We start from the raw sequence: 22,336 nt of genomic DNA on the forward strand, positions 1-22,336 counted from the left end.
CTGAGGGCATTAGTAAGAATCAGGCCCTGCAAGTGGAGGAAAGAATAAGTATGACAAATAAAATACCCCATTTTAAATTCAAATGTAACTCTTATACCTTTATGCTATTATACGCTAAGCTGTCAACAAGCTCATCCTTCGACAAGATTGAAAGGCCATCTTGCAGCTTCGGGAATCCGATGCTTCTACCTATCTCCCGGCAAACAGATATTTCTTTATTATTCGGGAGACAGTACTAAAAATCTTCTTCCCCACTGCCATTAAACACTAGTGTCCCCTTCGGATATTTCAATCCTTGGGCATAATGTTGCACTTCTAATATTTCTTCGGGGGATAATACCTTTCCCGAAGCACGGCGAATAATGTAATCAATACTTTTGTCGACGCTTCGGGACCAGGAGCTTCGGTTTTTCCAGTTGCAATCTGTTCTGTTGATTTTTCTTTAGGATCAGCACGCTCCATCTCGGTGGGCACTGAAGGCCCAACTTCGATTTCAGCTTGAATTGTTGTAGCTTCGACTTCTGCCTGCTTCGTTTCAGCTTCGGGTTGCGCCTTGGAAGCTTCGGCAATTTTTCTCGTAGGAACAGGACTCAAGGTTTTTATTGTTTCTAGCACAACATCTAGCACATTTGTCATCCTTCTCCTCTTAGGAGTTGCGGTAGAACCCTTTTGTGCCTTCGACACTGTTACCTCTGTTGAAGGGCTCAAAATCTCTGGCATTTTTGTCATTTCTTTAATTTTTGGCCCTTCAGCCTTATCAACCTTCGTTTCAACTAGCTTAACTGTAAGCACTTTCAGCATTACAACCGACTCTTCAGTGCTCTGCGCAGACGAAGCAGTTACTCTTGTTTCAGCAGCTGAAGAGGCCCCCTCGCCAAACTCAGGTACCACGGCCGGTTCATGTAACGCGGCATGTGGGTAAGAACCTTCATCTTTTTTACCTTCGGCACAGGCTCAACTGGGGCGGCCGAAGCAGCAATTTTCCTCTTTTTCCCCTGTCCCCGCAGCGGGTAGCGGTGATCGGGGTAGACGAAGCCGATGGCATCAAAAACTCTGTTCAGTCTCTTTTTCCCCGACCTCTTACTGCCCAGACAAAAATCCCCATCCTTATTATGGCTTCGGGGGTGATCTGATGAAGGAAGATTTGGTAGGTCTTCAGTACTTCAACTACAAACTTGCTCAAAGGGAACCGAAGTCCAGCCTTGAAGAAGCTTCGGTAAATCACAACTTCATTCTCCTTAGGGGCAGGGACGTTGTTGTCTCCGCCAGCCCTCACAATAGACATATCCCAAAAGTACCTTCCTCTCATGTTCTCAAGATGACTTTGTTTGATGGTTGATTTTCCGAAGATTGAATGACTTGGCCGCCAAGGCCGATCCTCAGAATCTTCATCCCCACTTTCCACATCATAGCTATCACTGTCACTAGTATCTTCGAACAAACCTTCTAGTATCTCTTTAGTAATTTTCTCTGTGTTTGTTTTTGCCATCGACTCGACAAATCCAGCAATATAAGGATCCACAACCTTCTTCTCCTCAAATAGCTTCTCCTCTTCAGTCAGCTTCGTCTCCGCCACAACCTTCTTTTCCTGAGACATTTTTTCTCCAGAAATGGTGAAAACACGTCTTTTAAACCAAAGCTCAGAGAGCTTGAAAATCTAGCAAGCGCTAGTGAGCAAGAGCTATAAAATTGAGAAAATAATGCAAATGGCGCAAACAGCGTATCAAATACAGCTGGTGTGAGTTCCTATTTATACGCCCAGTGCGCTGCAAATTGGAGGGCCCCGTCTGTCATTGACTGTTGCTTTTCTAGCAAAGGGAAGGTGTTTTTTCGGACCTTCGGCTTAAGGCCTTTGTCCATGTCGCAGTCTAAATTAGTTATCTTAACAAATTAACATTGCGAGGGGCTACTGTTGGGGGCCTTCGTCTTCCGAAGATCCTCAAAAACATGATTTAACAATGTTTTCCAAGTGTAACATATGAGCAGGTACCTTCAGACTCGAGTTAAAAGCACACACGATGTGAAAAGCATGGTCGTGACGAAGGCTGGTGTTGTTCCGAAGCTACATGCAAGGGAGCTTCGGCTCAATGGTGGAAAAAGGAACCGACTTAAAGGGGAAAAGGTTATCTAGTCCCCATTGGGTTGTCCATAAGTCAATAGTAAATATGAAGGGCATGAATGTAAATTTACACAGGCTGCGCCCTGTGCCTATAAATAGATGAATAGTGCCCCCGACCCGTACTGTTCACGTTGATTTGTACTTGTTCGTGCGTCACGCTTGTACTCTTACCTTCTGTCAAGCCGAAGGTACAAATGTGATCCTATGTTATTCTCATTCTTTCATGATTATGTAATAAAAGATATATTATAATGTCATATGATTACCCATGTTATTTCCCATGTTCCATATGTTTCATCTTTCATTGATATATGCTGTGATGATGAAGGTATGTCCTTCATGACCTTCGTTTGAAGATCATTGTATTCCAAGGGAAATAATGCTTCGAAGGACGAAGGGCATTAACCTTTAACATTTTGTGTTGTCTTGTTCTTAATTCATAGCATTTGAGAACAAGTCCCCAACATATTCCTTTTCATCTTTTTGGGGCCGATCGCCTGGATTGGCCTTATCCTTCCGTGCGTTCTGGTGCCTTGTAGATCCTACCATATTGATACCAAACGAGAGAACTGAGTTGGCACACTCTACCATGTTGATGCCTGGGAATAACTGGCTATCAACCTTCATGGTGAATTGTTCCAAGATCAGTCGGCCCTGCTCAATGGCTGACTCGGTCTGTCAACGAAGCTCTTTGCAATCGTTGGTGGTGTGGGTGAACGAGTTGTGCCACTTGTAGTACGATCTTCCTTGTAGTTCTTGCACTGTAGGAAATTTGTGGCCTTCGCGTAGGTTCAACTGCTTTTTTTTAAGCAACAAGTCAAATATTTGTTCAGCCTTGTTCACATCATAATCAAACCCTTTCAAAGGCCCATGTTGCTTCACCCACTTGCAAGGTACAGGGGTTTGCCCCCTAAGCCTACTCTGCTACAGCAATGTCCTTCTCATCTGCACTGTCCTCAACTTATTCAATGCCAACCATGCATACATGGCATTTAAACTTGTCTTGCAACTTGTCTTAATACAACTCCGGATGGTACTATTCATAAGTCATCAATTGAACCGAATTCGAGTTGAAAAGCTAGATTTTTGATCGACTTCACAAGGCCAAGCGTTGCCAGCTCGACGGCCTCCTTTTTCATGATGTGGGATGAGTAGCACCGATTCTTAACTGCCCTGAATCATTGAATGAACTCCATAAAAGTTTCCCCATGCTTCTGCTCGATCTATGCCAGATCGGCAATCCTGGCTTCGACAGCTTTAGAATGATATTGGGTGTGAAACTGATTCTCTAGCTGCTTCCATGCTGACCCTGTAAGGGACTATGAGAAGAATCTTACTCGCAAAGGGTCTGGTACTGAGACCATCACTAGCTACTTCAAGTTGCTAATATGCTCAATAGAGCTAGCTCCTTCCGATCCGCTGAACTTGGTGAACTCAGGGAGCCGATACTTAGGTGGCAACGGAATCAAGTCATACTCACTGGGATATGGCTTGGTATAGCTAACTGCCCTTCGCTTTGGGATCATTCCAAATTGGTCTCTTAGAATTATGCTTATATGATCTGCAATAGTGGTTCCTGGGGCCGAGTTCTCATGACTTGGCCTGGTGGCATATTGGTCCAACCACGCTTGCTTCTCGGTGTCCGCTCTAAAAATTCCTGCTGCGCCCGACCGTATTGGGCGTGTCGTGCCGGCACAGTGTGGCACATACATGCATGAATATCCGTGTGGGATGTGGTTAGGTGGCTCATTGAAGAACTGGCAATCCTTAGGACCTCCACCTGTCTTGTACACAACGTACGCCGATGAAGCGACTAATTGTGTTTCTGGGGCAGCAACTGAATACAGTAGAGGTGGCTTGGTCTGGAAATGAATCTCCTCTTTGTGACTTCCCAACACTAGGCATGTTGGACAGTACTGATGCTACATGATCTCTTAGACAATGTGAACAACCACGCATTCAAATGCATTCATCAGGCTCTCGGAGCGACGATGGAGTGAATGATCCACCATGTAGTTGACTTCTTGACGTAACGCCCTAGTGCGCTCTTCTGAAGGTAATGAGAGGTCAACCTCTTCAAGGGCGCCCTCGGATGAGAACCCCTTCCACCGGATACCATGATTGCGGGTCCTCTAAAAAGAGCCGATGAGGTCGGCTTCGAAAGGAGCTTTGATTTGATCATACTTCACTTGGTGTTCGGGAGGTAGCTCTTCGTACGTGATGGGTTGGTCTTGCACCGGTTCGGCCATCTTCATCTGAGTGTTCGCCATCTAGGTAGCTAATGTAATAGATGTTGACGTCATGAATCTTTAGACGTAGATGGTCCCTAGCTAATATAGAGACCATCCCACCGGGTGTGCTAGAATGTGTCGCTGCCCGAAAACCCATCGACGAGAGACAGTAGGCAACACGAGGAGCCAGGACACTCTTGGGACTGCTGGTGGGTCCTGGTCCCTCGGTCAACGACCTAGATCCTGGCATACGATCTGGCTTCAAGGTTCGCCTAGCATGCCACCTGACCTATACCCGATCAGGAAGGTGTTGACGTGCTCCAAAAAGGTTCCTTGCATACACTAACACATGCAACCATCAATCCGAGTCGTGTTTGGCAACCCAGGTCATATCGACTATAAAGAGTTGATCGCTCTCCCCGCTCTCGCATCGAATCTATGCCTCGGTAACACATAGAGTCGATGGCTCTCAAGTCCCCGTTCCATCCGCACCGAGCGGACTTGACCCACTACGGCTAAAGCTTCACCACATGACCAGAACATCCTACATGCAACTGAGCCTAGCTATCATGACGGATGCTTGAACACCGGTTAGATTCAGAGGCCTAAGAACCGAAGCGAGCCGACTCCCAGAACAATCCCTACCCCAAAGCGATGCTAGCCGCCCGGCACGCCACTAGAATGTCCAATTACCATGCAAGGCCTAGCCAGACGGATATTAAATAGATCTTTGATAAGCTAAAGACTAGCCATGACAGATCGGATCCGCTACGTTCAGACGCAACGGGACACCGCCCTCACGCTCGTGGACCTCATGCAACGGCGGCAAAACACTCGCGATGGACAAACAAAATATGTATAATAACAATCATGCCGATGCACTCATATAAGTACTACGATAACTAGTGCATCTCGCCATGAAAAACACTTCAGTACGAGAAAGCACCAAGGTTTAACGTATAAGAACAACACTGCCCTAATCGCAAAGCACGATTAGGGCTGTGTGGCACTTACCCAAGAAGAACCCTAAAACAGGGGTGGTGATGCGCCAAAGCTTGCGGTCGCAATCCTTTGGAGATTTATGATTCCATTAGTAACTGTCTACAAGTACATATTTATAGTCCTAGGAACTCTCTAACCCTAGTGTAACAGACGAGTCCTATCTTTCCTACTCTTAAGCTAATTAATCATCGCACAAATTGTGGATGCTTATCCCGGGTCGCTCCCACGTGGAGGTACGTTCTTGTGTTCCTTTGTCCCGTTCTTCGTGGCCCATCCTGTGTTGCGGCCTAGCTGAAATCCAGTGATAATAGGATGGCAATGGGTACCCGACACTCGACACTCAATGGGTAAAAACTCTATTAGGGCATGTGTATGATGATGTTGGTCACTTGTTTTTGATTGCTACATGGCATCAAAAACAAGGCAACATAAGTTAAGGATTTTGAACCTTGATCCTTAAGCTATCCCTTTAGAAAAGTAGTAACTTAAGGACGAAGGTATACAGATGAATGTAGATAGAACAATGTTCAAATGTAGAGATGATGAAAGGAACATAAAGAACACATCTCATATGTTTTGACATTTTTTATTCCATCTATCTTCGTATTAAGCAAATTACAAACACACCTTTGATTTCTTAGCACAAGATAGCTCAAAGGTACTTCAAAGTCTAAGCTATATGAAGCTAAGGCCCTCAAAAGGTGAATTTATGTAGAGCATTGTTCACCTATTTATAGAGAAGATGAAAAACTTCATAGGAAATTACAAAAATGCCATAATGTTTACACACATGATTTATAAATGATGCGGATGTCTTTTCTCTTTCTTTCTTGCTGAACAAGTCTTAGACTTCTTCTCCTTCGTCACTTTATGCCCGAAGTCTTTTTCATGCCAAGGCTAATGGTTTCGGGTCACACCTTCGCCGCTTGTGTGTATCAGGCGAAGCTTCTTTTCACACCACATCGACCGAAAGCCAACTTCATCCGTCCTTCACTATATACCTGAAACACATTGGTTCATGCCGAAGTAAAGATATTCTGAGGACCTTCGACAAAGTAGGCCCCCAACAGACAAATTTTGGTACCTATGGTTATTTTATTGAGTCATTTGCTATACACGGTGGATATGGTTATGTTCTCCCTTGTCTCATACCCACTACATGATGGGAAACCTGTTAAGCTATGACATGTGGGTGAATACTATTAGAGGTGTTTCATATAAAATAAAATTACAAACTATAAACCTAATTTCCCATGGTCCCTATGTCCCACCCACCCAAATCGCACTCGGCAGTTCGCAATCGACGCTATTCAAATGAGGTATATTTTATATTCGATACTTACTTTTGCGATTTAGATGATCATGTCTAATAGAATGTTGGTGGGTATGGATACCTGATGGGTACTCGCTATATGTGGTGGGTATGGGTACGTGGTATTTTTGTACCCATGGTGGGTAGTGGGTATGGACATGGGTATGGGCTATTTTTATCTAGTGGGTATGGCTTTCTATGCCCATCGGGTATCTTACCTCGTTGCCATCCGCCCACTAAGTTCAATGTAGAGTTCAAGCCCTCTGCTTCGGCGAGCCTCGCATCAATTACGTAAAGGAGCCGATTCCCGAAGGTGAGAACAAGTTCAAGGGTCATGGTGCAACTGTCAATAATGGAGGCAAGTCGTCCGCACACTATGGGACACACAAGTGTGATATTGTACTTCTGTAGCACACTAACGAAAGGTTGAGTCTATGACTCAAGCTTAGATTGTTTTCCTAGCATTATGTTGAGCATCAGATTTAACACCTCGACGCCTGGACGGTCCGCGCCTCGGATGGTCCGCGATTAGATAGATTTTGGCGAGAGTACTTATCTTGTGTGTGGTTAGCGTAACAAAATCATGGTTATTCTAACAAACTCGTGGTGAAGTGTTGGACCTCGTCTATGAACGGGTCTAGGCCCTCTCCCCTATATATATGAAGGGGTATGGTCGATTGAGAACACATAATCCAATCAAATCAATCTAATTACCTTATTTTGTCTTATGCCTTAGATCTAGGAGTAGCGTAACTCTAGTTGTAGTTTCCCAACCTCAATCTTTGTCTCTCTTTGACTTTATGTCGTCTAGAGACGTTCTGGGTAGCCTGTCGATCCAGAAGCAAGCATAAAACATCTCCTCCTGACAGGATCTATGACGAAACCTCCCAAGATATTAGGCCCACCTACAGCTGTCCTTGTCTTAAGGACCTTAGATAGTTGTGCAGGTGTACCAATTAGCTTGACAAGACCTGGATCTTGCATCTTCTTCAACACCTCCCAAGAGCGAATAACCCATCTCACATACATTACACACATATCAGAGGATTAGCGGAAAGGATTACAATAATTTAATTTACATTCATATGTTTAAGTAACAATATAGGAAGAGAGTAATTATTAGAATATAGGTGTTCGAGTGCAACCTACTTATTACATATATAACTAGAAGGTAAACACCTTCCACGAGTTCGTACTTAAGTTTCTTCCTCCTGCTTTGGAACAACCTTGGTGCAGAAACAACAAAATTCCGCACGCTCATCACCTACAACATGGGTGCAAAGAACCTTGAGTACGAAGGTACTTTCGCAAGGCTTACCCTACTAAAGAAAAGATTCTCAAGGATATGCTAGCCTTTGGGAATAAAAGTAAGGTTTAGCAAGAATCAAAGTCTCTTTTGCATAAAAGCTTACTAAAGTTGGTCCTTAAGATTTCATTTTTACTTTCCAAAATAAGTAATTTCCTGAATCTAGATGTGCCTAATCTAGATCAATCACTTGGCCTAATCTAGATTTCGTTTACCCTTTCTTTAAAATTTCATTCCACTTCTTAACTACGATGCAAGTCAGACGACCAAGTGTCCATAACCGAGGAAGCAACGACGATTCGAATCGATTTACTCAGCTGAGGATCTCTAACCACACAACATACGTAACACTTAACCCTTACATATGCCAATCCGCACCCAGGTTTCTCAAGACTAGAATGGGTTCCCACTACCCGAGAAGACAGATACTCCACCATCTAGCCTCTTGCCACGAAGGGTACACACTATTCTTGCCATCTCCCATGCCCAGTGCGGGTGAGATGTTCTAGTATTAGGCCAGCTGAGATTAGGCTTACCCTGTTCCATACTGTTGGTCACTTGTTCTCAAATGCTATAGATCAAGAACAAGACAACACAATTGTTAATAGTTAAAGACCTTTGTCATTCGAAGCATTATTTCCTTTCGGATGTAATGATCTTCAGACGAAGGTTATGAAGGACATACCTTCATCATTTTAACATAGGAATATGAATAATTAAGCAATAGAACATAAATAAATAAAGATCATAATTATGAATCAATAATGTACTCGCATTTATATGCTATGAACATGAGTAAATATCAATAATATTCCTATTACATTATTACCTTCGGCTTGGCGGAAGGTAAGGATGCGAGAATGGAGCGAGAGTGATTACAATCCAGTGTGAACAGTACGGGGGTACTGTTCATCTATTTATAGGCATGGGACGCAGCCCGGGTACAATTGCATTCATGCCCTCGAACATATGTTTATAAGTAATTGAAACTAATAAGGTCTATCTAGTCCTTTTTCCTTCTTTGCTTGGTCTGGGCCGAAGCTATTGACCTTCGACATCTTGCACTATCGCCAAAGCCCGTGAGCTTCATCTCGAGGAGTTGAGCCGAGGCTGAAGATAACTTCGGCAAGCTTTTGTATCATTTGGTCGAAGGTGTTTTCCTTGAGGACCTTCGGTAGAGAAGAAGACCCCAACAGTAGCCCCTTCGTGGTGCTAGATCGTTTTTCGTAACGAGTTCAATCCGTGAAAAGCTCGAAGGCTTCGGAATGTCGAAGGTCCGAAAAACACCTTCCCTGAGCTCGTTGTCGAGAAACGATTAAAATATTCCACGCCTCGGGTGATCCACCGCTCAACCAGTGTAAGCGGTATGACAGTTTGCCTTCTTCCCCTGTAGCACTATATAAACATACGGGTTGGTGACAAGTTACCACAACATTTATTGTCATCGCACTGTTGTGCTGTTAAAAATTGTAACCGTAGCCGAAGCTTTCTGTATTGCATTTTCAAACAAGCGCTTCGTCAGCTTCGTCTTAAAAAGCGTGACTACTGAAATGGCAGAGTACAATCCACTGCTAGGGTGTCTCGTGAGGGGGACGAGGCCGAAGCGACCGAAACAACACCAATATTAGAAGTGATGAGGCGATCGGGTCTTGTTGTGCCAGAGGAGGCTATTGCCAAAGGTACCTCCACTGCTGAAGCTGAATAGATCATTGCTGGAGGAGGAAGTGAGAACGAAGGTGAGGAGGGCAACACTATTCTGAGCCTAATGAAACCTAGCCACATTGAATTTGGTAAATCTACTGTGACGGCAGACGACATGATTATGATGAAAAATTGGACTACTTTGGGGAAGCCGAGAGCAAACTTGTCTGGTTTGCCGGGGAGGAGGTGGTTCTGCAGTCGAGGGAGGATGAAGTCATTGTTTTTAAGAGCTTCTTCAGGGCAGGGCTTCAGTTCCCTCTACATGAGATGATTGGAGAAGTTTTAAAGAATTTTGAGATATACTTTCATCAGTTGACACCGAATGCAATCGTTAGGCTTAGTGTCTACATATGGGCTCTCCGAAGCCAGGGTATGAGTCCTAATGCCGAAGCTTTCTACTGGGTGCATGAGCTACACAATCAAACGAAGGCCAGAGCGGATGGTCTTCATAAGAACTTTGGCTGCTACAACTTCGCATATCGGAAAGATACGAAGGCCTGGTAATTGGCTATCGTACCAAGTGGTCGACCGGTTGGACAAGCGAATGGTTTTACATAAAAGTAGACAAGAAGAAAAGGGAGAAGCTAATGACTATGGTCATGAGTCCATTAAAATTAAGCTTCGGGATGACAAGGCCCTTGTGCCACATGCAGCTTGGATCCCCATGCCAGCTAGCCAAAGTGGAATTCAGAGTGGTAGATGCCGAAATCAACACTAGAGATCTAGTACAAGAGTACTTGGCAAATAGAATATTTCTGACCTCTAGTGGCTGGGGAATGACTAAGAAAAAGGAGGGGGAAAAGTACGAACTTGTTCGGCTCCCTTATCAATTTAAATTTGAGAAGCAATTCAAGAAGCCATGCAAAGAGTTGCTAGAAATGATCGAAACAATGTGTAACGAAATTCTTGGCAGCTGCAACAAGAAGGAAGACCAATTAATGACTGCTGCCTTCGGTACCCGGCCAAAACGAAGGTGAATCGGGTGATGGACGCATTAAACTTCGAATACCCGGATTACGAGAGGCTTGACAAAGGGGCCGAAGGGGTAAAAAGGAAAAGGATTGTCAGCATCCTGAGTAGGCAAGCTGCTCGGCTAGTGAAGGAAGATGAAAAAGTTTTGAAGAAAACAAAAACAGCTCTTGAGCCGAAGGTGACAATCTCTAAAAAGCGAATGCTTGACACAACGCCCTCTTCTGAGCCGAAGGTAGATGAGACAGGGGAAGAAGCTCCTCTGACGCCCTCTGCCATCGAAGTAGCTGAAATTCTGAAGGTAATGACTGAATCCCCGTCCTTCAAGCTGCTAAGTCCTATGGGATCAGAACTGACAAAATTTTTACAGAGGAAAGATTAGCCTTCGACTACAAAGGAGAAAATTAAAGAACAAAAGAAATGACGAATTGTAAATGTAATGGAAGCAATTGAACAAACACCACCCTCAGCTTCGACGGCCTAAATAGCGATTCCTGCGGATGTTGAAGCTGAAGCTGAAGGTGCTGCGGAAGCCAAAGATGTTGATGAAGCCGAAACAACAATGTCAGATATTGATAGGCTTGTGTCAGACATATTTGCAAATGCGACTACAGAGACAAATGTAGCTCCAGAAGAAACCATGGCCACAGTGCCAGATAAAGGAAAAGAAATTGATAAAACTCCTTCGGACGAAGGGGATTTTGACCTTCGGCACCTGGGCGGTCAGGAGCTGTCCGAGGAAGACAAGGAGGAGTTGAAAGAATATGCAATATCTTGCGGTTACCAGCCGGGATCTTTGCTCTTCGGCGGGGTTGATGAAGAAATTCTAGGATGTATTCACGACTGCGCCGGGGCGAAGATAATCGGCACTCTGTCTAAGAGTGTCAGATTCCCGAAGCTGGAGGCCGACATCAGCGGTTACCGACGACAACACATTGTCGGTAGCCTACTTTATTCCAATTTCAAGGTAAGATCTTCGTCTAGATTTTTGTTACCTTCGTGATAGATTGAGTGCTCTAACTTTAATTTGTTTGCAGAGCATGCTGCTAAGCAAAACGCTGAGAATGCAACAGGATAGTGAGGACAGGAAACACGAAATCATAGTTAAAGGCTTAGATGAAAAAATAAAGGAACTTGAAACTTCTCTAGAAGAAAAAACCATCCTGCTGCAAACAGCCGAAAGTTCCCTCGCAGAATCACGATCCCACAATACCAAGTTAAGTGAGGAACTGAACAAAGCTCGAACGATCTTGGATGAAAGTTCACGGCGCTTCGACTAGGAGACGAAGGAACTTAAAACAAGGGTCAAAGCCGAAAGTGAAAAGGATACGAAACTGTATGAGTGTATTAAGGATCTTCGGAACAAGTGTTTAGATTTTGTGACTCAGTGTGCAGACTGGCTTAAGGGGATATTTAACTCAGTTGGAGCTGCTTCTGAAAAGTTTACCCCTTCGGCCGAAGACATCCCGGGGCCTTTAATCACATTGAAAACGAAGTTGAAGCCCTCGACGAAGTTATAAGCGGGCACTGAGATTTCTGTGCCCTGGTAGCTTCTCGAGGCACAACTGCTGCATTTATGAAGACTGGATGCACTCACGCCAAGACGGTTAACAAGCCAACTTTCAATCTTTCGACGTCAGATATAGTTGATATCCCAGCCGAAGCCCGAAGTATAGGGAACATATTCATTACACAAATTTGGGCTAAGGGCGGGCGTGAGTTGGCTCGAGATGAAGCTAGGAAACTACTCAATCCAGTATGAATCTTTTACCTGTCTTTTTACCTTGGTTTTCCTTTATTAAATTTCCGATTACCTTATACCTTCATCTGTCTACAGGAAGGTGGCACCGAAGGTTGTTGAGCCGAAGCTTGTTCCAAAGGCCTGAAGACTCTTAGGACTTTCTTTTGTAACTATCCGTAGAAAACTTAGGGTCTCTTTGCATTATTTGGCAAAAAATTGTAATTGTTAGTTGAACAAAATATTGTACTAATTTGTGAATATCTTGTAATATAATTTTACCTTTTTGCTCCTGTATGAATTGCTTTGATATGGACGAAACCAACACTTGTAATTTTTGAGCCGAAGGCGAAAAACACCTTCCCTTCTTTTCGTTCACATCGAAGCATTTTTTAAAAAGGACGAATTACCTCCATACTCCATGAAGTTTTATCTGAAACAAAGGATCTTTATTTTCAACAAAGACAGACATCTTCTGTCTTTTCCTGTTAGTGCTTTATGTCATGATGATGATGATCCTATGAATGGATAATGAATGCTTGTATGAATGCAATAAATGATGTAATGAGCTATGCAAATGTATGCCAAAAACACACCCAGACTCTGCATCCCCTTAGGAACGACTTTGGAGTCTCTTCACCTTTTACTTAGGTGGTATTTCAACTCTGCATCCCCTTAGGAACGACTTTGGAGCTAAGCTCTGCATCCCCTTAGGAACGACTTTGGAGCTTCTTCACCTTTTACTTAGGTGGCATTCAAGCTCTCACTACAGGAAAACACTTAATTCCCGTCGGCCTAAAACCGACGGGAATAAGCCCTAAACCGACGGGAATTACTTATTCCCGTCGGTTTAGGGCTTATTCCCGTCGGTTTCAGGCCGACGGGCGTCCCTTGTCGGGGATAAGGTTATCCCCGTCAGCAGCTGACGGGAATAATTAATTCCCGTCGGCTAGATAGTGGCCGACGGGAATTACGTCTAATTCCCGTCGGTTCTGGAGGCCGACGGGAGTTATTGATTAATTCCCGTCGGTTCCCTAGGCCGACGGGAGTTATTAATTAATTCCCGTCGGCCCCACGTGGCCGACGGGCATTAACTGGGCCGACGGGAGTTAATAGTTAATTCCCGTCGGTTCGACCATAGCCGACGGGAATTAACTGGGCCGACGGGAATTACTGTATACTGCTACAAAAACAGCACTAAATTCTGTCACTATTTCTGCACACATAACATATATCAAACATAATCACATATAACAGCCACATTACAAACACATGTAGAGATACGACATCCACAAACACATGCATTTAGACATAGTGCATTTATAATTAAAACATCCACCAACGTGTACGACATAGTATTCAAACATAACATCCACCAACATCAAACAACGAGTACGACATAGTATTGAACATAACATCCATCAACGAGTACGACATTTCAAACATAAGTTTAAGTGTTTAGAGATAACCACCACTTGGGTGGTTAGAGCTATGACCGCTGCCGCCTTCACCACCAGGAGGAGGGAACGCGAAGAGCGAGTCAACAAATCCAGTCCCTACTGCTGGATCAGACCCACTGCCACCCGCTTCAGGCGTAACCTATGCAAGTTAGCAAATATCAACACGTTAAATGCAAATATCAAAAAGTATACAAGTGTATAAATTAATGGAGAGTTATCAAACGTACCCTATCTCCAGGTGCAGGTATATGTGTCGGAGGGGTGGTGAACTGTGGTGGTGGAACTGGTGTGTTTGCAAATTGGCTCCATTGTGGTGGCGGTGGAAAATTTGATGTCATGCCCTGTTGCTGCATTAACTGTTAAACACATATGTGTTACTACTGAAGATGTTGTATTGAAATATAATAATTTAGAGTTCGGATTATGTGTACTCACTTGATACATCACTTGATTATGAGCATTGCAAGCTTCCATAAATTCGCGTTGTTGTCTCATCTCTTCACGCATCCTCATAATCTCCAACTCCTGCTCGTTCGGTCGACGAGAGCATGAGCTACGGGAAGATGAACCCGTCCTCTGAGATCTCACCGACGACGAGTCAATGATTCCGTCGAAGAGTGCGTATCTATAAGTGATTCAAAAAATGTTATTACAGCATAATCAATTTAGTGTCAACCATATAATTTCATAAGTTAGAGCTTACCGTCCATGCGCTTTGCCACCACCACTTGCGTACACCACCGAGGGATCCACCGGTTCATGGCGCCAGTCGTAGTCAGGGCCATGGCGACGAACCATCTCCTCCCCATATGCCGCCTATACATCATTCACAACCTTACAAATGCAGGAATTTATATACTTTGAACGTTTGAACTTTTGAGCCAAAACTCACCAAGCGATCCGTGGCTGTCTGGCTGCAGAGCTGGTCAGGGTTGTTCGGGTCTGGTCCTTTGTGGCCCTCCTGGTAGACCTCAATGTCACTAGGCTTTTGGCCACTCGTAGCTTCCTGTATAAACAAAAAACATTCATAAGCAATCGTATTATTTGTTGATCGACATAGAAAGATGAAACTTACCATTCTTTTAGCTTTTCGTATCATGTCGTCACCGCCAAACTTGTGGTTAGGATTGGTTCCTCGACATTGTCTGTGATGCGCTGACGCTTTCTGGAAGCCTTCGGAAGCCCAATATCGACACCAAGCATAGTACGCATCAGGCACGGGCGCCATCCATGGAACCATCACCTGCACACACACAATGTTACATATTATATCAATCACGACAATAAATATAAAGGGTAAAACAAATTGAATACTAACCTCACGATATTGATCCTCAGTCAAATATATCTTTGAGGACCCTTCCTTTTTATTCAAGGGGCCTGCTTCTTCCGGATGCTTTTGAAAATACAGGTTTGTAGCCTGAATTCTCGCATAGTATATGGCATCCTTCACCAGCTTCTTTGCATTGTTTTGCAAGACACGTTCAGCGTGCCCCATGTAATCCTCTCCGTCAGGCAACCGATATCGAAGCTACAACATAAAGAATACAAATGGTATAAGTCATAGATTTACAATATTAAGAAACATAACAAAAATAATAAAGAATTCATACCCAAAAGTCATTACGCACAAGTCCCTGTCTGTCGGTGTGGTTTCGTTCCTTTTTAAACTTGTACTCATCCCAGGTACTGACGAGCACCTCATCCTCGGTATCACCGTTTGACACCTTCACTATACCAGGGTAGTGAAGGCGGCAAAGAGAACCCAACGTAAGGTTAACCTGAGTGTGGTGTCCCTTGCCGTCAAAGGACAGGTCCTCCCAATTCCTGCATTACACAAAAACATTAACAATACACATAATAGTTATATTAGATAAGTTAATATATTACACTCACCGATCTCCATGTGGCATGATTAAAGTCCTATCAGCCTCTCGCTCTATCGCGTGACGAGGCTTTACTGAGTGGCTTTTTCTTGAGCGACGTGTGCGTGTCGCTGAAGAGCCTCCCGAGCCATCATCCATCGGGTTGTCAGCCGGTTCGCCCTGTTGGCCCCACTGGTCCCACGCCTGTTGCTGCTCTCTCTGGTGGTCCCATTGGTCCCATGGCTGGTGATGCTGTGCGGCCTGGTCCCATGTCACGTGCTCCACCTCCTCATTGAGCTCCACCTCCTCATTGTGCTGCTCAGCCTCATTGTGCTGCTCCTCCTCAATGTGCTGCTCCTCAGTGTGCTGCTCATCCTGGTACATACAACTCAAGATTTATTTGTAAATATGTAAACAAATTTATTTGTACAAGATATGTTACCTCATCTCCATGTACCGCGCTCAATAGCTCTCGACGTCTGCTGCTGCTCGAAGAACTGCCCTGAAAAAGGCCCAGGCCCTTGAACAACCCCTTCACTGACTTCTTTGATTTTGGCGACATCCTGCATAAAAAATAAGAAATTATTCATTAGTGCATCAAAATGACATAATACTTAAAATATAAATAAATGAAATAACAAAACAACTTTACTTGTTAAATATCATCAAAATCAGGATCTATTTGTTCTCTTCTATGCAGAGGTCGCCATGTAACTTTTCTCCTAACAGGTTGTCTTCTCCGTCTCTCGGGAAAAGTTAAGTCGTTAACGTCTGCAACTAGTGAATCTAATGCCGGTGCAGGATCAATATGAAAACTAGTTGGCAACTCTTCTTCTTGAAACACCTCATCAACCTGCTCAAGGTGACCAATTTGATATTCGTCCTCACCAGGAGTGTATAGGCGTTCTCGGGGATTTACATTGTACACAACCCTCCTTTAGTTTAAATTGTTCCGCAATACATCCTTCAACTCTTGCCTTATTGCCCACCATTGCTCTAAGCTTCTTTAATGCTCTTTCTATATGAAACATCCACCTATACTGAACAGGACCACCGACCTTAGCCTCATATGGAAGATGTATAAAGAGATGCTGCATAGGATTGAAGAAACCCGGTGGAAATATTTTTTCCAATTTGCACAAAAGCACCGGTGCCTCTTTCTCCAGCTGTTCCATCACATCTCTTCTGATTTCTTTAGCACACAACTGTCTGTAGAAATAGCTAACTTCAGCTAACGTTTTCCACATAGCTTCGGAAATGTACCCACGAAACATTATAGGCATGAGTCTCTCCATAATTATGTGGAAGTCATGGCTCTTCAGTCCATTCATCTTCATTGTCTTCAAGTTCACAGATCTTCTAAAACCAGCAGCATAACCATCGGGGAATTTAATATCCTTCATCCACTTCATCACTTCTTTCCGTTGCTTAGATTTCAGACAATAGTCAGCTTTTGGTTTGCCTCCGTTTTCTCTAAGCACTTGGGTTGGACGATCACATATCACTGCTAAGTCCATGCGTGCCTTGTCATTGTCTTTCGTTTTATCAGGGAAATCCATGCATGTATTTATGAGGGCTTGGCAAAAGTTACTCTCTTGATGCATGACATCGATGTTGTGCATCAAAATCAATGACTTAGCATAAGGAAGCTCCCACAAGCCACATATGTGAGTCCAGTTATGCTCCTCACCGAAACCTTGATACCTTTTCCCACTCTCGTCTAGGACAAGTTTCATATGCTCTTCTGTAATTTCTATCCCACTACGTCGCTTGGGCGGCCCCTTCGTGACAATGGTGCCCTTCCTAAATTCCTTTCTCTGCCTTCTGAAGGGGTGATTGAAGGGTAGAAAACATCTATGGCAATCAAAGTAACATATCTTGCCACCAGCACTAAGACGAAAACAATCTGTATCTTTAGCACAATAAGGACACGTCAATCTACCATGCACGCTCCATCCAGAGAAAATACCATACGCCATAAAATCATGAACCGAGAACAGATATGCAACACGAAGATTGAATTTCTGCTTCTTGAAGCAGTCATAGGCTTCCACACCTTGCCATAGCTTCTTTAACTCTTCAATCAGTGGTTGAAGCATCACATTGAGGCGTACGCCAGGATGCTCAGGCCCAGGTATAACAAGACATAGGAACATAAACTCATATTTCATGCAAAGAGCAGGTGGAAGGTTGTACGGTATGGCAATGACAGGCCAACATGAATACGACGCAGCGGTCATATTGAACGGCATGAAACCATCAGTTGCCAAGCCAATACGAACGTTTCTTGCATCGCTGGCAAAATCTGGATCAAATTTGTCAAGAGCCTTCCATGCATCACCATCTGACGGGTGCACCATTAACCCATCTTGTCTGTCCGTACAATCTTTATGCCACCTCATGTGCATAGCGGTCTTCCTCGAGAGAAACAAACGTTTCACTCTAGGAGTGAGAGGCATGTACCGAAGCTGTTTATGTGCAACCTTTGTCACCACCTTCTCACCATCTTCATTTACAAGCTCCACGTACCTCGACTTCCCACATTTTAAGCATTTCTGTTCTCTGCCATGTTCCTTCCAAAAAAGCATACAATTGTCTTGGCAAACATCAATCTTCTCATACTCCATACCAAGACCTTCAAGCAATTTTTTGGACTGGTACATGTCTTTGGGCATCTTGTGACCCGTAGGAAGAACCTCACTAATCAAATCCACAAGCTCCTTGTAACAATTAATTGAAAATGCAAACTTGGACTTGATTGACATCAGTCGGGTCACGAATTCGAGCACGGTCACGTTAGTGTGCCCGTGAAGAGGCTCTTCTGACGCTTTAAGTAGGTCGAAGAACTTCTGAACCTCCGGTGTAGGTGAATCATGATGATCTGGTGCCAGTTCAGGCTGCAGATCCTCAAGCATCTGGTCCATCCTATCAACATCATCTTCACCGTCATCAACTTCTACTTCTGCTGCTCGTTCAGCATCTTCACCATGGAGATACCAGACCTTATAGCCTGGCACGAAACCATGCGAGCACAGGTGTAGTGTGACCTGCCTCTTGGTGTGGCTCGTCATATTTCTACATTTATTGCATGGACACCTAATATTATCTATTTGTGACAAAGCAGCTGCATGGTCCAGAAACATCTGCGTCTTGGCAAACCATTCACTTGTGTGACACCCACCCTTCTTGAAACCTTCATACATCCAATCACGTCTATCACCCATTATTGCGGCTGTGTGTACGAGTAAAGAGTGTGTGAGACAATATCACGTTTCTAAACGTAACACATACATCTATATGTAAGTAGTAAAACTATATATATATATATACATAAATAACTATATATATACATAAAAACTATATATATACATAAATATATAGTTATATACATAAATAACATTAAATTTATCAATAGCGAAACCTTCATACAACCTAATATGATAAGTTAAATCTATTCAATAAATAACATCAAATTCAACAATTTAATAGAATAAGTTAAATTTATTATAATAATAAAATTTTTGAATTATACGTAACATCAAGGCACACATGTGATATTAAACTAACTCTATTCACACTCTAATCACATGTTATATTAAATTAACTCTAATTACACTCTAATCACACACTAAACTAACTCTAATCACATGAAAGTTAACTCCCGTCGGCCATAAAAAACCGACGAAAATAAACATTTGTACACACATTTAAAAATAACACTCGCATCATTATAATTCAAACCATAATATACCTTAACGGTCCGGGGCGGCTGCGGCGCTCCGCGGCGGCGGCGTTGGTGGCGGCGAGCAGCGGGCGACGCTTCGGGGGCGGGCGGCGCAACGGGGACGGGCTGCAGACGGCGCTCCGGGGCCGGCGGCGCGGCGGACGGCGCTCCGGAGGCGGGGCGGGCGGCGGTCGTTGCTCCTAGAGCGGGCGACGCTCCGTGGGCGTGGGTGGGCGGCGCTCCGGGGGCGTGGGCGGACGGCGGGCGGCGCTATGGGGCTGGCGGCGCTACGGGGGCGGCGGCGGGCGGCGCTACGACGCCGGGGCGGTGGCGGTTTGGGGCGGCGCTCCCGGGGCGGCGGCGGGCGCGCTCTAGGCCGCGGGCGGCGGCGGTGAGCGGCGGCCGGCGTCGAGAGGTGGTGAGCGGCGGCGGCGTGAAAACGACAGAGGCAAGCGAGAAAATGAGCCGCGCGGCGGCGGCGTCGGGCACATAAACATTTAATTCCTGTCGGCTGGCGTCAGGGCCGACGGGAATTAGTTAACTCCCGTCGGCTGGCGGCTGGGCCGACAGGAGTTAAACTAAAGCCCGTCGGCTGGTGGCTGGGCCGACGGGAATTAAAATAAAGCCCGTCGGCTGGCGGCTGGCCGACGGGAGTTAAAATAAAGCCCGTGGGCTGGAATTGAGCCGACGGGAGTTATTTAATTCCCGTCGGCCCGCGCTCGGGCCGACGGGAATTAAAATGGCCGACGGGAATTTTCCTGATTCCTGTAGTGTCTGCATCCCCTTAGGAACGACTTTTGAGCTTCTTCACCTTTTACTTAGGTGGCATCTTAGCTCTACATTCCCTTAGGAACACCTTTTGAGCTTCGGAACTTACTCTATGCTCCCTTAGGAACGACTTTGTAGCTTATTCATCTCTCAGGTGATGTTTTAGCTCTGCATCCCCCTAGGGACGACTTTTGAGCTTCTTCGTGTCCCTTTTTGCACTCGAAGGTGTGAATCTAGATGTTAAAATTTACATATGGGGGAATTTTGCCTTTATATTGCATAGGCCTAAACAAAGAATGAAAATTACAACCTATGGCCCCGTTAAAAACCTTTCTCCCCACTTGAAAGAAAAAGGTGCCATAGGGAAATAATAAGAAAATTACATTGTTTACACATAATATCTTCGAAGCTCATCTGCATTCCAAGATCTTGGAATGTCATTTCGGTCCATATCTTTCAACCTGTAAGAACCAGGTCTTGACGAAGATACAACTAGAAAGGGTCCTTCCCACTTGAGCTGAAGCTTCCCCACTGTATCAGGGTTGGCCACCGTTCGAAGCACCAAATGACTTGGCTTGATATTTTTCAATCTTACTTTTTTGTCATGCCATTTGACTGTTTCGGTCTGATATTTATTAATATGCTCTATGGCTTGAAGCCTAGTCCCTTCTATGGTATCCTTTGTTACTTGGCAGTCACCTTCGTCCTCTGTCGAAGCTAAAGTTCTTATTGAACCCGTTCTTGCTTCTTCCGGTGTAATTGCTTCATCACCGAACAGAAGTTTAAACGGAGTAAATCCTATCGACCTTGATACAGCAGTGTTGTGGTTCCAGACCACTTTTATTAATTCATCTGGCCACTTTCCCTTGGGCAGATTGAAAATTGACTTCATTATTCCTGTTATTATAATTCCATTTGCCCTTTTCTATCAATCCATTTGACTCTGGATGCCTCACTGATGCGAAGTGTATTTTTGTACCATTTTGGCTACAAAAGGTTTTGAAAGTTTTGGCATTGAACTGAGTTCCATTATCAACGGTGATAGCCTTCAGCACGCCGAAACGACAAACGATGTTTTGCCAGAAGAATTTTTGTAATGTGGCCGAAGTTATTGTAGCCAAAGGCTTTGCTTCAATCCACTTAGAAAAATATTCCACCGCCACCACAACATATTTTAAGTTGCCTTGTGCCGGTGGGAGTGGTCCTAGCAGATCCAAACCCCATCTTTGCAGTGGCCAAGTTGGTTGTATTAGTTGAGTTAAAGACGAAGGTTGCTTCTGGTCTCTGGCGCATCTTTGGTAATTTTCACATTTCTGTACTAATTCTGTTGTATCCGAAGCTGCCTTCGGCCAGTAGAAACCTTGTCTGAAAACCTTCCCCAGCAGGGGCCTAGATCCAATGTGGGCCCCACATAGTCCTGCATGTATCTCCTTCATTAGTTTTTGCCCTTCGTCTCTGGATAAACACTTGAGCAATGGAGAGCAAACCCCATGCTTGTATAGCTCCCCTTCTATTATTACATATGGTCTTATCCTTGCCTCCATTCTTTTATTATAACCTTCGTCATCCGAAAGACAGTTCCCTGGAGGAAAGATACAATCTCAGTCCTCCAATCTTCACTATGTACCGGTGAAATTGTGAGCACTACTCTTTCCATGAGATCAACTGAAGGTGCTTTTATTGTTTCAAAAAACACCTCCAAAGGTAGTGGAAGCCCCTGTGCCGCTGATTTGGCCAATAAGTCTTCATGCTCATTCTCTCCCCTTGGGATGTTTTTTACAGAGAAACCTTCAAAACAGACTTCCAACCTTCGTACTGCATCTAGAAATTTTCCAAGCTTCGGATCTCTTGCCTTGCTAATTTTGTCCACATGACCCGATATAACTTGTGAATCAGTCTTGAGAACTGCCCTTCTTATACCCATTGCCTTAAGTTTCCGAAGCCCCAAGAGGAGGGCTTTGTACTCTGCAATATTATTTGTGTAGCTGAAATCCAATCTTACTACATAACAAGTTCTGACTTTGGATGGTGCTACTAGGACAGCAGCTGCCCCTGCACCGAAGGTTCCCCAGGATCCATCACAAAATACCGTCCAAGCTTCGACATCATTTATTCTTTCTTCATCCTGAGCCCCTGGTGTC

Source organism: Zea mays, chromosome 6, assembly GCF_902167145.1.
Source record: "Zea mays cultivar B73 chromosome 6, Zm-B73-REFERENCE-NAM-5.0, whole genome shotgun sequence".
Classification (NCBI taxonomy): Eukaryota; Viridiplantae; Streptophyta; class Magnoliopsida; order Poales; family Poaceae; genus Zea; species Zea mays.